This window comes from Halichoerus grypus, chromosome 4, assembly GCF_964656455.1.
Source record: "Halichoerus grypus chromosome 4, mHalGry1.hap1.1, whole genome shotgun sequence".
In the NCBI taxonomy this organism is placed as follows: Eukaryota; Metazoa; Chordata; class Mammalia; order Carnivora; family Phocidae; genus Halichoerus; species Halichoerus grypus.
Window position 1 is genome coordinate 51,026,279 of NC_135715.1, and position 16,769 is coordinate 51,043,047.

Sequence of the window (16,769 nt, forward strand, 5' to 3'; positions counted from 1 at the left end):
ACTCAAATGTATGGGTGAAATGACATGGTACTTGGGATTTGCTTTAAAATATTCTAGAAGAAAACACGGGGCTATATGAAACGAGACTGATAAAATACTGATTCTTGTCAACACTGGCCTGGGTACATGTTGGGGGGGGGTTAATTATACCAATCTATTCGTGTGCTTGTGTGTACTTAATGTTTGTTATGGAAGGTTTTTGACAAGGCACTCAAAAGACCTATGCCTATATCTTATACTCTATGCATTCATTTCATTTGAAATTAAAATGATAATAATGAGTGCTAACATTTACTGAGCAAGCTTTAATAAGAGCCAAGCTCCTCACAAAGCACTCTGCATGAATTATCTCATTAATCCTCAAACTACCCCCATGAGATTTACAGATAAGGAAATTAGGGCACAGCAAGTTTAGGTAAAATGCCCAAAGTCACACAGCTAATCAGTGGCCAGAATAAAGTTCAAACCCAGATTATTCCAGGCAAGAAAATAAAATGAAGCAACAAGTTTTGTTTGTTGTTTTTTTTCTAACTTGAAAGAAACAAAGCGGCGGCGAAGTCCCAATGCACTGCCCTTACTACCTGATTATTGTTTAGCCCTTTATTTTTGTGAAGTGCCTGTGTCCCTTTATTCCTAATTATAGAGTGTGAGGCACTGTACTGAATAGAGGAGCCCTCAAAGCTGCCTGTTGAAGTCATAATTGAAACCAGTGGTGGCTCCAAGCTGAACAGCAGGGTGGGCACACACAAGTGTTTTACCACCCACGGCCTGCACAAAGTTCAGCGGTTTCTGCAGGCGACTGAGCTGAGCATGCACCTGACAGGCTCGGACTGCCCAGACCTCAGGTTCTAAAAGAGAATGTTGGATGTGGCTAGGTTACCAGACAGCTCCAGAGCCATGATGACCAGCCCCTAGCAGAGAGACCTCTGGAGAGAATTCCCATTCTAACATCTACATCTTTATTCTTGAGCTAGTCCCATCAAATGCAGAGCAGAAGAACGAATAACCCCATGCTGCAGCCTAAAAGCATCCAATCTCTGACTGTGTTTGCCTGCCTTTGTCCTTCAAAAGTAAAATAATGTCATTGTCATTATTTTATTTTTGTACCGTGCAAACTATTTCGTTACTCCAAAAAATCAGTTGTCAAAACTTCACCGTCATATTTTTCCCTTAGAAGAATGACATGAAAAGATCTTATTTTTGCTTAGAACTTAAAAAAAAAAAATCAGACATACAATTCAGTCCTTAAAATGGTTTGTTTAAACAAAAAAAAAAAGAGAGAGAGAGAGAGGGGGGCACCTGGGTGGCTCAGTCAGTCAAGCGGCTGCCTTCGGCTCAGGTCGTGATCCCGGGGTCCGGATCAAGCCCTGCGTCAGGCTCCTTGCTCGCCAGGAGCCTGCTTCTCCCTCTCCCTCTGCCTGCATGCCGCTCCCTGTGCTTGTGTGCTCTCTCTCACTGTCTCTCTGTGTCAAATAAATAAATAAAAAATCTTAAAAAAAAAAAAAAAGGAGGGAGGGAGAGGGAGGAGAGGGGAAGGGGGAGGTCTTCTAAGGGCCAACAGCAGGAGCTCTCAGAGAAATGGGAGCTAGATGAAAGAGGCTTTATGCTTTTCTCTAGAAATGTTGACTTTCGAGCGCATTTCTAAGAAAATATATTGCTTTATTAAATTAAATGAACTGAGTACTTAGGACAATGCCCAGCCCATGGTAATACTTGATACATTCCATCTTCCTCTTTCCTTAGCTTCCTAGAAAGTCAATCTCTACTGTAACTATCAGTGTGGTCCCACCACTAAGGAAGATGACACAGATTCAGGATGTCTGGCCTCATTCTGCCACTGGTTTGCCTTCTTCACTTCTCCCAGTCTCAATGTGTAGTCCAGAATCTCGTGTATACTCAACACTCTACAAACAAGTATGGCTAAAGTAAACATTGCAGGCTAGTTCACAAACCTTAGAGATCTGTGATAATACCACAAAAAACCCCTCTGGAGGTGGAGGGCCACAATCCTTGGGCACCATGGCAGTGAGGACAGGGACATGGGAAGCCCTTGGAAGTGGGAGGTCACCTTGAAAGAGAGAGCTAAAGCCAGACTTTACCTATTTCATAATTTTATATCTGGCCCCATTGACTTGGATGTCCTACACTTCCTATAATAAAATATCCATCAAAGAAACCACTTCAGAAAATTAAAATGTAAGTGGTTTCAACATCTACTGAAAAATGCATTCTGAAATAGAGTGAAAACAGGATGTACATCTCCAATACAAATATATATGCACGTGGAGAGAAAAAATACATATAATCAGGATGAGTTCCATGCCATAATTAGCTAACTATCTGGCTTATCTCACTTGGTACATACAAGGTTTTATCATCTAAAAATTCCGTTTTAGAAAACGAGCATATTCACTTTAATATCGAATTCAGTAACAACAGGATAATTGGAATGCTATAAGTTTTAAAAGCAAACTGAAGCAAAGTAATACAATGCTCGATGGGGCACTGTGTTTTGCAACAACTCAGAAGGGCTTTGAAAATGCTGTCTAGTTTTCAACAGCTATGCAATAACTCAAGAGAATATCTATTATTCCCTTTCTTCAGAGGAAAATAATCTGCAATGGAATTCACCAACAGGTTCAAAGTCACCTAATAAGTGAACAGCAGGTAGAAAGAATGTTTTAAAAGCCATCACTTAAACCACCAGACGAAATGTGCCCTTTTCCCCGGGGGATAAAAGTCTTCACTCGTTATCAGAGTACAGGATTTGCTCCCACAAAACTTGTAAAATGAATTTCAACATGTCAGAGTGAAACCCGCATAGTTTAATGTGAATTAGGGAAATTCCATTTGCCAACCCACTCTGACATCTGGCTATATCATGGACACTTCGGACTCAGCGTGTCCAAGTGAAAATCATCCCCCTTTCCCTGTCACCGTCACCCCCCAAACTAGCCCCCTGGCAATTGTTTTAAACTCAATGACTAGGACTGCAGTTCATAGACCAAACCCAAAATACACGTCATTTTCAGACTCCACCCTATTACTTTCCTCCACTTACCAAGATCTGTTGATTCTATTTTCTAAATATTTTTTTCAGGGTTCCTTCACTCCACTGCAGCAGATAGGATGCTCTGCCCAAGTCCCCACTCTGAGTCCACCTGAGCTTCAGAGGACACTTCGGTGCGCATTGTGATAGTCTCCACCGCAAATGTCGGTCTCTGCTGCTTGAGACTTCCTGAGGGCTTAGGGCTCCAATAGAGAACAAGCCTCTGTGGTGGGGCCACACAAGCTTATTCAGAAGTACAGGGGATGTAAGATCAGCCAATTTAGGGATGAATTTGGTGGCTAAACCCCAGCTTTCCAATCTCTTGGAGGGACAGTTTTGAGTTGTGTTCTCCACAGTTCCCCTGAGAGCCCCAAGTGAATCTGAGCCCCAGTTGCCTACAGCAGCAGCCCACCCAATGACACCCCCTCACTGGCACTGCTCTTTCCCTGCCTCACTTTTCTCAGCCACCTGTGCTACCTGGGATCACCTCCCACATCAGTTTCCTGCACCCAAGTCCTTGCTTCAGTGCCTTCTTTTAGGGGGACTGTCCAGATCAGGATGGCAGCCTAAGAACAAGAACAAAGATACCAGGGCGCCTGGGTGGCTCAGTTGGTTAAGCGTCTGCCTTCAGCTCAGGTCATGATCCCAGGGTCATGGGATCGAGCCCTGCATCGGGCTCCCTGCTCCGTGGGAAACCTGCTTCTCCCTCTCCCACTCCCCCTGCTTGTGTTCCCTCTCTTGCTGTGTCTCTGTCAATTAAATAAATAAAATCTTAAAAAAAGAACAAAGATACCATTTTTGTGTGTGTGATTACCATGCTCTAGGCACCGCACCAAGCACTTTACACTTAATCCTCACAACTTTGTGAGGTCAGTCCTCATGAGGCCATCTTGCATATGGGGAAAGTGAGACTCGGAGAGGTAAGATAAGTCGGAGAGACTTGCCTTAGGTCACACAGCTAATATCAGGAGGGGCCGGGATTAAAATTGACTTCTGTCTGATGCAGAACAAGAAATACCACCTTACTCAAGCTCTCATTGTGTCTTTCCTGAGTTCCAGTACAAATCGATCTGCTCTGCCCGTCCCCCTCCATTCCAACCTCCACACTGCTGCCGAAAAGACCTTTTCTAAACATCTGATCTCCTCACTTTACTGATTAATACCCGCGTGACTTCCCATCACCTTTAGGATGAAGTCTGCTGTGCTGTCCGTGGCGTCCCAGGCCCTTGGTGCTCTGGCCCCTCCCTCCCGCCCCAGACTCGGTCCTGTTGCTGCCCTTCCTCCCCACCAGCCCACCTGCTATGCACACCTGGCACTTGAGCCACAAGGATCTACTTGTTTCCCCGCTCCATCCCGGCGCTTCTGCCAGGACTGGCATTCCATTTCCTCTCCCCCTCTCCCCACCTTCCTCTTCTGTGGTCCTTTCTTCTTATCCTTCAAGACTGCTCAAGAATCACTTCACCCCCTCTCCCAGCCACCAGCCAGACTGGGCAGGGTGCGCCTCCTGCGCGCTTCCTTAGCACTTACCAAACTGAAGGTAATTGCTGCTCCGAATATCTATCTCTCCCGGAGGCCCATGAGCTCAAGTTCTGTCTGTGTCTTTCATCTCTCTATCCCCAGCCCCTGGCTGGTTCATAATCAGGATTCAATAAAAAGCACTTGCTGAATGAAATGATTTACTGAGCCAGGCACAAAAGGTCATGGTTACACACCATAGCCAAGAGACTCTGCATCTACAAGTCAACATACCTCCCCACAAGGGTCCTGTGCTAAATATGCCTCCAAATCAGACATGACCAACAGATTCAGCCTCTCCTCCGCCCCAGCTGGCCTAGTGACTGCAGGACTGCTGGAAGGCCACAAAAATCGCACCAGCCACCTTACCTACTAAAGATCAAGCCTTCCCCATCTTCCAGTCTCAACGAAGCAGCATCTCTGAGACCCAACTCAGCCACTCCCAGAAGTGTGTGGGCACCATAGATCTGGAAATTTGACGTGCTCTAGTCCATTTTGGTATCTAAAGCAACATGGCCCAAATACAAATAATTGGCAAATCTACACTTTGTTCTAGGCAAACACAGCAAACCATACAGCTGATGAAAGCATCTAGTTGTTTTCTATGCTAAATGTTGGATATTAGGCTCTGATTTTATTGAGACTTTGTCTAGCTTGCTAATTTTTCTTCCTATCAGTTCTAGGAAAGTAGCTGTTGAGGAGGCGCAGGTTTGCTTCTAATGAATGTCACTAGATCATCCGAGGAAGAACGGGGCTGTTGGCAGTAGTGGGTGAGTGGGTGGAGATGGAATCTCGATTTTATTCAGCAACTGACTTTCAGCCATCACTTAACCTCCTTGGGATTCATTCTGCTTATCAGCCAAAAGCCCTTAATCACCGGCCTCACAGGAGGTCTGAGAATGAACTAATGAAGATGCTGAAATGCAACAAGAATGCTAAGAGCTAGGTCAGCTATTCTCTCACACTAAGGAAATTCAATGTCACCATTCTGTCTCTGGAGTTCCTCCCTATGCCTTTGGTGGGGCATCTCCCAGACTATATCTCCATACAAAAGCTAGTAAAGAGCCCATTCTACCAAATTACCTACATTTTTCCAGGTACCCATATGAAACTCTTAAGTATCTTCCTAAGTCCTTCAATTCCTCATGTAACTTTGGGTGATTGTTCCTAAGAAGCACAGACTGAATGGGGATTCTTGTGAAAACCACTTATTGAAAACATGCTCTCAGAAGGGGAGAGAAGCCAGCACATGAGGGCAGGGGAAGAAAGCTCTCCTGAGGAGGGAGCCATCAAGAGCCTTTGGCTGCTCATAGTGGCTAGGAAGGAGTGCACAGGCTCCATGGACGGGTGCATGTGGGTGGGGCACCAACAGCATCCACTCTAGCGGTGCTTCTCAAATCAGAATCACCTGGTGGGCTTGTTAAAACACAGAGTGCAGGGCCCCCAGCCCAGAAGCTTCTGATACAATAGATTTGGGGTAAGGTCCTATAATTTGCATTTCTGACAGATTCCCAGGTGATGCTACTCCTGCTGGTCCAAAGACCACCCTTTGAGAACTACGCACTACACTAGGGAGATTATGCAGTGTAGAGCCAAGACATAAATTCTATGATTCTATCAGGTTTCACCCAGGAGTATTTCAGCTGTAGAATATAATCTTCAACCAGTGTCTCCAGAATAGTTAACTCTATGCTTGTCACAGACACAAAGAACAGATAGAAAACCCCTGAGTAGAGAGCAAGTGAGATGATGCGAGTGAAGCTTGGAGCTCAAAAGGCAGGGCCCCGTCCCATCTACCAAGACATCATCAGCATCGTGTTCCCTGCCTCCACCCCCTCCTCCCCGCACCTCTCCACTACCACAGCACTCAGGTGAGAGGTGTCGGGAGAGGTTAAAGAGGGCCTGGAAAAGTCTACTGATGGCCATTCCATGCTCATAGATGGTTAGGCTTCCACTGGAGTGCTGTGCACAGCTCTGAATAGTACACCTTGGCAGGGTCCAGGACATGTCCCGGGGGGAAGGCTTAGGGGATGAGGGGACTCAGTGCAGTAACATTTCATGGGGGAGATTTGGTAAACAATCTATAATAATGCATGATACTCAAAACTAAGATGGGCTACCTCAAGAGGTGGTAATTCCTTATCACTGGAAACTTTCAAGCAAAGGTAAGACAATCAGCTGATGGAATAAGGGGTGAGGGGATCTGGTTTGGGGGTCAAATAAGATAACCTTTAAGTTTCCTCCCAAGCTTATTTGTTATTAGTTTATGCAAATTCCTGGTATGCCCCTTCTTCTACTCTCCAGGCATTCTTAGGGTCCTGTCCTGCTGTACCTGATTCTCAAATGGTGGAAAGGTTAGCACTCTAGCTTTTATTCCATTCAGCTTGTAAGAGCCCCTACATTCCTTCCAGTTTTCTAGGAAGAGGCAGAATAATCCCTGCTTTCCTGGTTGGATGCTTAGCTGATCTGGAAGACTAGGTCTATTATTTTCTCCTTTTATGGCATAAAACCCAACTCTTGTCCCTGTGAAATTGTCTTTGATTTGTTGGAAGGTATTTTTCAAGAGGATTCTTAATATATACTGCTCACAATGACAGCCCTCTGTCACTGATTATGATGAGTGGCCCCATCTTACAGAAAGGGAAACTGAGAGCAAAAGATTATCAGAAGCTGGTATCCTCCCAGTCCTTTCATTAGCCCTGCCACCTCATCCCTCTCTCCGCTGCTTATTAAATGGAGATATTTATTCAACATAAGTCTCCAGGCTTATGTTCATTTTAAATCATTTAAGAATTAAGTCACCGGGGTTGTGTTTTGGCCAACCTCCTGCATTCACTCATCCCAGACCCACGCTCTAGAATACAAAGGGGCTGTGATTCATTTCTGCTCTTCTGCTTCACAAATCAGAGAAGCCCATTGCTCTTGCCATGCACTGAGTGATATAACGGAAATTTCTAGTCTGAGGGCATTAGATTCAGATGCAGCTAAAAAAAAAAAAATGTCAGGCAATCTGATTTACTATAGCTGTGGAGATGTGGGAAGAAAAAAGAGCAAGACTGGGTTGTTTGTGCTCTCTCTTACTCCTGACTAGAACACAGACAGCTACCAATGTGCTTGACCCAGTCATCCACGTGGGCTCACATAACTCTGTCCAGATAGGGAGGAATGGACAGACCCAAGCAGTGCACGGACAGCCAGTTTATAAGAAGCATCATCAAAATCCCCATGAAATTTAACTAGATACACCACTTGTTTCCAGAACTCCTCTGAGAAAGAGAACAATGCCAACTGCATTGGCATATTGGTATTAGGTAAGGTGGGGGGAGATCAGCTGCTGACCGCCCACCACTCTAAGGAACATCTGTCCATTAATGGTGTTGCTTTTTATTTGCTGAATGGGGCAGGCAAATTTGGAGAAAGCTGAACTGCTGGGAGGAAGAGAGGATGATTATCCTCTGCCTTTTCTCACTGCCATTCTTCAAAGTAAATGTGCAATGAATATTTAAAGGATATAGGCTTAAGGGACTTAAATCTTGTTTGTAATGTTTTATTTCTTTTATTTAAATAGATCTACAATGAACATGACAAAACATTAACATTTGTCAATTTCAATTGGTTGGGTACACGAGTGTTTGTTTTTGTTGTTATTGGGTTTGTTTTTTTTTTTTAAACCACAACAAAAGAGTATGGCTTTGAAGGATCACTTTATTTCTTAGTGTGCCCAGGACTTCCATAGGTCTTTAACCCACAATATTATTACTGTGCCACCCTCCCCTCACCCTCACTTCTTATCCCCAACTGAACAGGGCTCTGGGCAGGAGAAATATCAACATATGAGTGGTGAACATAATCACAGCCTAAAGACATGAGTATATAGGTTCCCTGGCCAGAGAAAAACAAAAGAGGGTCTGGGATACATGGATAATGCTTCTGGCAGCCCATCTCTCCTCCAAAGAGCACCTCAGAGTCAGCGACATCACTCAGCCAATTATGTAGAGGGGCAAGAAGAACAACCCTTACAGAGCAGGGTTTATGCATTATGACGGGATTGGGACTAGGCCAGGATCTGTGGGGGCTCCAAGAGAGCTCTGACAACAGAGCATGAGCCATCCCTCCAACACTGTACACAGGTACCTCTTTATAAATATTAACATTACAATGTTCACACCCAAATTAGTGTGGCCATGCTCTTGGGACTAGACATAGTCCCCTTTTATTTGGAAGGACCTTGTCCTTTCAAGCAGCAAACATCTAGGAAAGAGACAAAAGGAGAATTCAGATTGTGGCCTTCTGGTAGACCAGAGCAGGGCCTGGCTCACAATCTACTGGGTCTGGACATAAAGGATTCTGGATGGGCTGGAGGTGACTCTTAGGAGGTAAAGGGTTAAAAGTTGTGATTCTCAAAGTATGGTCATTGAACTCCTAGGGATCACCTAGAATCTTCCGGAAGGCCACAAGTCTCTATTTTTATAATAACACTAAGATGTTATTTGCCTTTTTCACTGTGTTGACATTTGCTCTGATGATGCAGTGGTGGAAAAAAAGTGCTGGTGCTTTAACATGAATCAAGACAGGGGCACCAAACTACTAATCATTATATTCCTCACGCTTGCGAGAAAAAAAAGTCCTCAAGAATAAGCTTGATGAAGCAGTAATAATTATTACTTTTATTAAATCTCAACCATCAAGGATGTCTTTTTAATATTCTCTGTGACGAAATGGGAAGTACACATAGAACAACTTTGCTACCAAACAGAAGTACAATGGTTGTCTCAAGGAAAAGCACTAGTGTGACGGAGTCACAAGCTGAACTAGCTGCTTTTTTGTGGAACACCATTTTCACCTGAAAGAATGACTGGCAGACAACTATGGTTATTCGGACTTGGGTATTTGGCAGACATCTCGAAAATGAATAAAGTAAATCTGTCACTTTGAGGACAGCAATGATAGTGCTTGTTCAATAATGAAATTTAAACTCTCAAGGTAAAGTTAGAGTTTACTCTAAACCTGTGGGCTTGACAGTTATGCAATGCTTAAAGACTTTTTAAATGAGATTGGTAAGTATATTAACAAATATGAATGCTTCAAAATGTAGATGATCTGCAGAACTCAGTAAGTCAATATTTTCCGAGTGATCAATGCACAATGTTAAAGAGCCACACGTAGGTAAGTGATTCATTCAAAGTGCCAGATAAACGAATGGATTTTAACGTAACAAAGGATGAAAAATTCATTGATATGGTTTCAGATTCCACATTGCAACTAGCCTTTAAGAAACTACCACTTGTGGAGTTTTGGTACAGTATCAAAGAGGACCATAATTATGAGAAAAGTCTAATAAAATATTCTTTTCTTCTCCAGCTACGTATCTGTGTAATGCCAGATTTTCCTCATATACAACCAAAACAACATATTGCACCAGTTTGAATACAACAATTATGAGACGCCAATTCTCTTCTATTAAGCCAGACATTAAAGAAATTGGCAAAAAATGTAAAATAATGCCTTTCTCAGAAATTGTTTTGAAAATATAGTTATTTTTCATAATTGTCATTTTGTTAATATGTATTGGGTTTATTGTTATTTTACATTAATTTATATTATTTAAATTTCTGTTTTAATTCCTCATATGGTAAATATAGAGAGATACAACCTAGATAAACAAAAGTTATTTTGGGTTCTCAATAATTCTTAAGAGAGATACAAAAATTAAGAACCACTAAAATAGAACATTACATGAAGATTGAGTGTATAAATATATATATATATATATATAATGCCTGGCTTAGAAAAGCGCTCAGTTATATTAAAGCCTATCCATATTTATTATGCTCATGCACTGTTACTACAAGAATTCATTTAACTCTTACACCACCTCTAGAAGTACCATTATTAGCTTTTTACAGATGAGGAAAATGAGGCACAGAGAGGTTAAGTAACATACCCAAAGTGAAACAGTTAATAGATAGTAGAGCAGAATCTGGGCTCTTGGTCCCTATATTATACGGTCAGCACGTGTTGGTGCTGATATTGATAATGGTTGTAACTTAGATTCTATAGTTTCAGGTTACTCACCGTAATTATTTTCCTCTCGTTATCCCCAAGCCTTTTATAAGGTCTTATTTAATATTCCAAACTAGTTTCAAATGTGCTACGGGATAGCAAGGGACTAGAATAAAGGGGTGGGGCTAACGGAGAAAGCAGTACCACCCGCCATTTCTGTGGTAGAAGCGATATAAATTCACAACCAGCTCAGAGGATCAGTGGGAAAGGCCAGCTGTCCGTCCTCATGCATAGATTTTGCCCCTAAAGTCAATCTTAGAGGATTCATCTTGCATTTGTTAAATAAAATGGCCCTTTCCCTGTATGTAGACCCCAGCCCTCGAAGAAGTGACAATCTAACTGAAGGGACAAAACAAATATATGACATAACAGCGAGAACAGACGACAGTGTCTAATTGTGTTAAAATTAATAGGAAACCAGACTGAACCTTTTTTAAAACATTCCACTTAGATGATTTAGAAAATACTTTAGGGTCTCCCGTGCCTCTGGGTCATGATTAAGAACAATAATTATTACTGTGCTCCTGATGTCACAGAATTCTGAGTTAAATTCTTTCACATCTCAATTTGGCGAGCTTCTGTCCTCCACTGGCGATTCAGGATGATTCTCGGTTCTCCCCTACACCCACAATTACGAACTCGTTTCAGGATGAGTTCTGCTGTGTTGCCATCAGCCACCAGCCCCGCACTAAGGGACACTTTGTGCACCGTGAGGACTTTCGTCAAACACACGGAGCTCTTTTACGGGTGATGCCTGTCAGGTACGCCACCAACAGCGACGGAGCTTCTCCGAGCTACTGAGTCATGTTTCTTTCGTGCATATCATGGATTTTGTGTCTGACCAGGTTTCCTTTCTGTTTTGATGTATAGATGTGTAGATATTTATTTTTTTAAGATTTATTTACTTATTTTATAGAGAGAGAGCACAAGTGGGAGGGGCAGAGAGAGAAGGAGAGAGAATCTCAAGCAGACTCCCAGCTGAGCATGGAGCCCAACACGGGGCTCGAACTCAGAACCCGGGCTGGATCTTAGAACACTGAGATCCTGCCCTGAGCCCGACACTTAACCAACTGCACCACCCATGCGCCCCTGGATTTAGAGTCAAGTGCATGACTAGCCTGTTGCAGGCAGCCTTTGGGGGATGCATTTCCGTTTTGACCTCATTTTTATCTCCTTTTTAGGTTATTTGTTTTCTTCTTTTGCACCTAATTGTAATTTTGCTGTCTTAACTAATTAGTTGACCTCGGAAACTGGCTTAAACCCTTGCAGGAATAACGTGGGTTTTAAACAACTCTTCTACTCTGCTACCAACCATCAGAATGGCCTTGAGCAAGTCTTTCAACTCTCTGGGCTTCTTATCTGGAAAATGCTCACCTCGGCAGTGCCTTCCAATCCTAACAGTTTATGATTCTTAGTTGTTGATAATGGAGAGTTAGGAATAACGGGATATCTTAGGGCAAGGTTTACAAACTGAAATCCGCACTAAGGATGCATTTGCTGGAGTCCTTACATGTCACCAATCGATAGCTATCTGGAAACAGGCACAAAAAATGCAAGGTGGAAACATTACTGGCACAACATCACTGGTACTGTCCTTACCTGTGGCAAAGACCTTTTCACGACTTATTGAGCACCTACTTTGTCCTAGGCAGGATGCTCAGAGCAGGGATCGAGAACAAAAATAGGTAAGATGTGGTCCCTGAATTTCAGAAACCTAGCAAGGAGAGAAACTTGGAGGAAAAGAACATGAGGGAGGGAGGGGTGAACAAGGGGAGAAGTGCTCAGTGAGAAGCTCCTCGGGAGCTGAAGAGTGCCAGCCCCGATCAGAAGCGAAGGGCCGGGGGGCCAGGGAGCCCCTTCGTGGCTGCTCCATGGCCGCTCTGTGGCCGCCGCAGGAGAGAAGCCCCGAAGGAAGGAGGCAGCTCACCCAGCCGCAGGTGCCAGGGCACCAATCATGTGCATCCATAATCATAATAACTTCACACGTGAGTTAACTTCTCTTTCCAGGCTCTGCCAAGTTTATGTGCCAGATGGTACTTGCCTCCCACATCTGATTTACTGTAGGGCAGACCAGCTGTGCCTCAGCTCAGGGCAGGCCCACATCTGGCAGCCAGTTGGTAAAATTCTCTCCATATGACACACCTGCCCTCAGATCAGATTCCCCAGAGCAATTATCTTTCTGTCTGTCAAGGTTTTTTAATACGTTTTTCTCTTCTTGGCTTATTTCTAGGACTATTGTTGAGTATCTATCAGCAACGGCTCTGCTTAAGCACCTTCATGTCAGAGAAAAGGCTCTTATCGTGATATAGAAATAATGCTACTACCATACTCTGTAGTAAAAGTACTCACGGATAAAGTAAAGAGACAGACACAGTTGAGTGCATGCCCAAGAGCCATCCCTCCCTTTTTCCTGTGTTCGTAGGACTCCAATTTTATTTGGGGAGGCAACAAGCTTCAGGAAGGACCTCAGCCCCCAGCCCCAAAGGATCTGAACGGATTGCTCCAGGATGACCCCATTCTTCTTTCTAGTAATTGCGTGGGGTGTATGAGGGTGACCCAGGATTGGCCAATGATACACAAGTGAAAGTCTGCTGGGAGTGCTTCTGGAAATAATTTTACTCTCCCTAAACCAAAAAGAGAAAGAGAGAATCCAAGAGAAATAAAAACACGTGCACACAAAGACTTGTACCTCAGTGTTCACTGTAGCTTTCCTCATAATAGCCCAACCTCGGAACAACCCAAATGGTTGCCAGCAGGTGAATGGATAAACAAATTGTGTTATATTCAAACAATGGGGTATTAATCAGCAATAAAAAGGAATGAACCACTAATACGTACAACGACATGGATGAATCTCAAAATCATTACACAGAGCCAGAGTCCATATTGCGTGCTCCATTTCTATGAAGATCTAGAAAAGATCAATTTACTCTATAGAGATAGAAAGCAGATCAGTGGTGGCTGGGAGTTGGTAGGAGGACTGACTAACAAGGGGCTCAAAGGCACTTCCTGGGATGATGAAAATGTTCTGTATCTACCCATTTGTCAAAACTCATCTAGCCATACACTCAAAATAGGCACATTTCATAATATGAAATTATATCTCAATAAACTTGAAAATGTTTAAAAGGAAGTAATGAGAAAGCCGGTACTTCCTTCCTTCCATGAACATTGTCATGTAGAGAAGTACACTTGGAGCTGAGGCAACCGTTTTGCAGTCACAAGATGATAAACCTGCACACCCTAGAGTGCCACAGTGAATTCACAAAGGCATCATGGGGGTAAATTTTCAAAGTAAACTTTTTTTTTTAGAGAGGTAGAGAGAGAGAGAGAAAAGAGGGACAGAAGGAGAGAGAGAATGTCAAGCAGACTCCCCACTGAGTGCAGAGTCCAACATGGGGCTCCATCCCACGACCCCGGATCTCAACCTGAGCCCAAATCAAGAGTCAGACACTTAACCGACTGAGCCACCCAGGCGCCCCTTAAGGTAAACTTTTAACAACAGTGATACCCAACATCTGTCAAACGTGGTGTAAACTACCAGATCAAGGCAGTTCCCAGTTTCCATAGAAGATTGCACTGCAATCCTTTTGATGACACCTATCTTTCTGAAGCTAGGTTTTGGGCAATTGCTGTGACTTAGAAACAAGTACTGTGTAAAAATCAACAGGAAATAGGGATTGAGGGTAGTGGTTTGAGAAGTTGTGCAGTGCCCATCAGGAGCACACATCTCACTGGTAAGTAACTGCAGTTATTTACCAATAAAATAAAAGTATTCTTCTTTCTGGGGCACCTGGGTGGCTTGGTCGTTAAGCGTCTGCCTTCAGCTCGGGTCATGATCCCAGGGTCCTGGGGTCGAGCCCCACGTCGGGCTCCCTGCTCCGCGGGAAGCCTGCTTCTCCCTCCCCCACTCCCCCTGCTTGTGTTCCCTCTCTCGCTGTGTCTCTCTCTGTCAAATAAATAAATAAAAAAAAATAAAATCTTTAAAAAAAAAAAGTATTCTTCTTTCAATGTATGTGTGTTATTTTTTTTAAATGGCGACTAAGTTGTTAGGAATTGTTTAGGAGAAAGTTTGGGAACCTCTGCAATAAACTTAAGAACAAAAAGCCAACATGTTGGGGACTAGCTGAGCGGAGAGAGAAAAAGAGCTGAAGCTCTCATTATCGCTGACTTGATACATACCTGCTCCGGACTACCTACCTCCAGACATAATTATGTGACATGAGTAAATGTCTTTTTTTTTTTTTTTTTGAGAGAGAGAGAGAGAGCACGAGCAGAGGCAGGGGCAGAGGGAGAGGGAGAAGCAGGCTTCCCGCTAAGCGGGGAGCCAGACGTGGGGCTTGATCCCAGGACACCAGGATCATGACCCGAGCCAAAGGCAGATGCTTAACCGACTGAGCCAGCCAGGCGTCCCTATAAATGTCTTTATTATCAGCAGAATCAGACCAATAAATGAAGACAACAAGCCTGGTTACCAGAGGGGAGGACGGTAGGGAAAGAGACAAAATGGGTGAAGGGGAGTGGGAGATATAGGCTTCCAGTTGTGGAATGAATAAGTCACGGAAATAAAGGCACAGCATAGGGAATATGGTCAATGATATTGTAATAGCATTGTGTGGTGACAGATTGTGGTTACGGTGGTGGTGAGCACAGCATAATGTATAGACTTGGCCAATCACTACGCTGTACACCTGAAACTAATGTGCAACATTGTGTGTCAACTATAAATAAAAAAAATAATAAATTTTTAAGTACACACTGCTAATAAGCTTGTAATGAAGCTAGATTACTAAGATATTGCTGTTAGCACTGTAGACTGGAAAAATAAGGTCAATTTATTTAAAAATTATTAAAATTTCACATTTTTGAAAGAAATTAAAAATAAATAAATGTCTTTATTGTCTAAACCATTATTGTAAGAAAAACAAGTCAAACCAAACTTAAAGAATAATCTACATATTCCACACGCTGAATCTTAGACGTAAAGCATATATCTTTTGAGTTTCTTTTCTATGCATTTGTATGCAAATAGTTGTAATGTGTCCATGTGTTTATAACATAAATGTAGCATTTTTATAACTTGATTTTTTTCACTTATGTCTTAGAGATTTTTTGAAACTGCTGCTGTGTATGGTATTGTGTGAATATACTAACTACTGATGGATATTCAGAGAATATCCAATTTTTAAAATAAGCATTATTGAGGTAAATATCTGTGAAAACGTCTCTTACACAAGTGCCAATATTTCTGAAACACAGATGCCTTGGAGTGATGATTGAAAGGACGTGCAAATTTTACATTTTGAAAGATATCAATAGGGGCACCAGGCTGGCTCAGTTGGTAGAACTAGTAACTCTTGATCTTGGGGTTGTGAGTTCAAGCCCCACACAGTGGGCATAGAGCTTACATTAAAAAAATTTAAAAATAAAAAATAAATAAATAAAGTAGAAAGGGGAGTTTTTTTTTTAAAGAAAGCTATCAATAGGCTACACCAATGTATTCTTCCACCAACACTGAGTGTAGCAATTTCCCCATGCCCTCTTTAGGGAGGTCATGTAGCTGACTTCCCAGATGATAAGGATAAGGTCAAGGCCCTCTCCAGGGACGGGTTCAGGACGGCATGGGACCCAGTTCCAGGCTCCTGAAACTTGAAGAGAAATCTGCCTGAGGGAACTTCCGGAAAAGCTTCCTCCCTCCTAAAAGGGTCACAAGAAAAAGAAGATTCTCTCTTCCTTTGGAATGTCTCAGGACCAGATGTGATATCTGAAAGCCCCCAACACTTTTGCCACCGTAAGAGGGACAACCTGAGGGTAAAGTTTGGCAGAGCAAAGAGAGAAGGAGCCTGGGTCCCCACTGTCATTACAAGCCACTGAAGTCACCACATGTGGAGCTGGCTATACCTCTATAGAGACTTTGGTCATTTCAGGTAACAAATCCACTCACTCTGTAAGGCAGTTTAAGTCATGTCTTTCTGTTACTTGCAGCCAAAAACTTCCATGTGCCATTACCAAATGGTTTCTCTTTGTTTTTTTATTACTGTCAACCTTATGGGTAAAAATTGACAGCATGTTCTTATTTTATTTGCATTTCCCTATTATTAATAATGTGAGGGGTGCCTAGGTGGCTCAGTCGGTTAGGCTT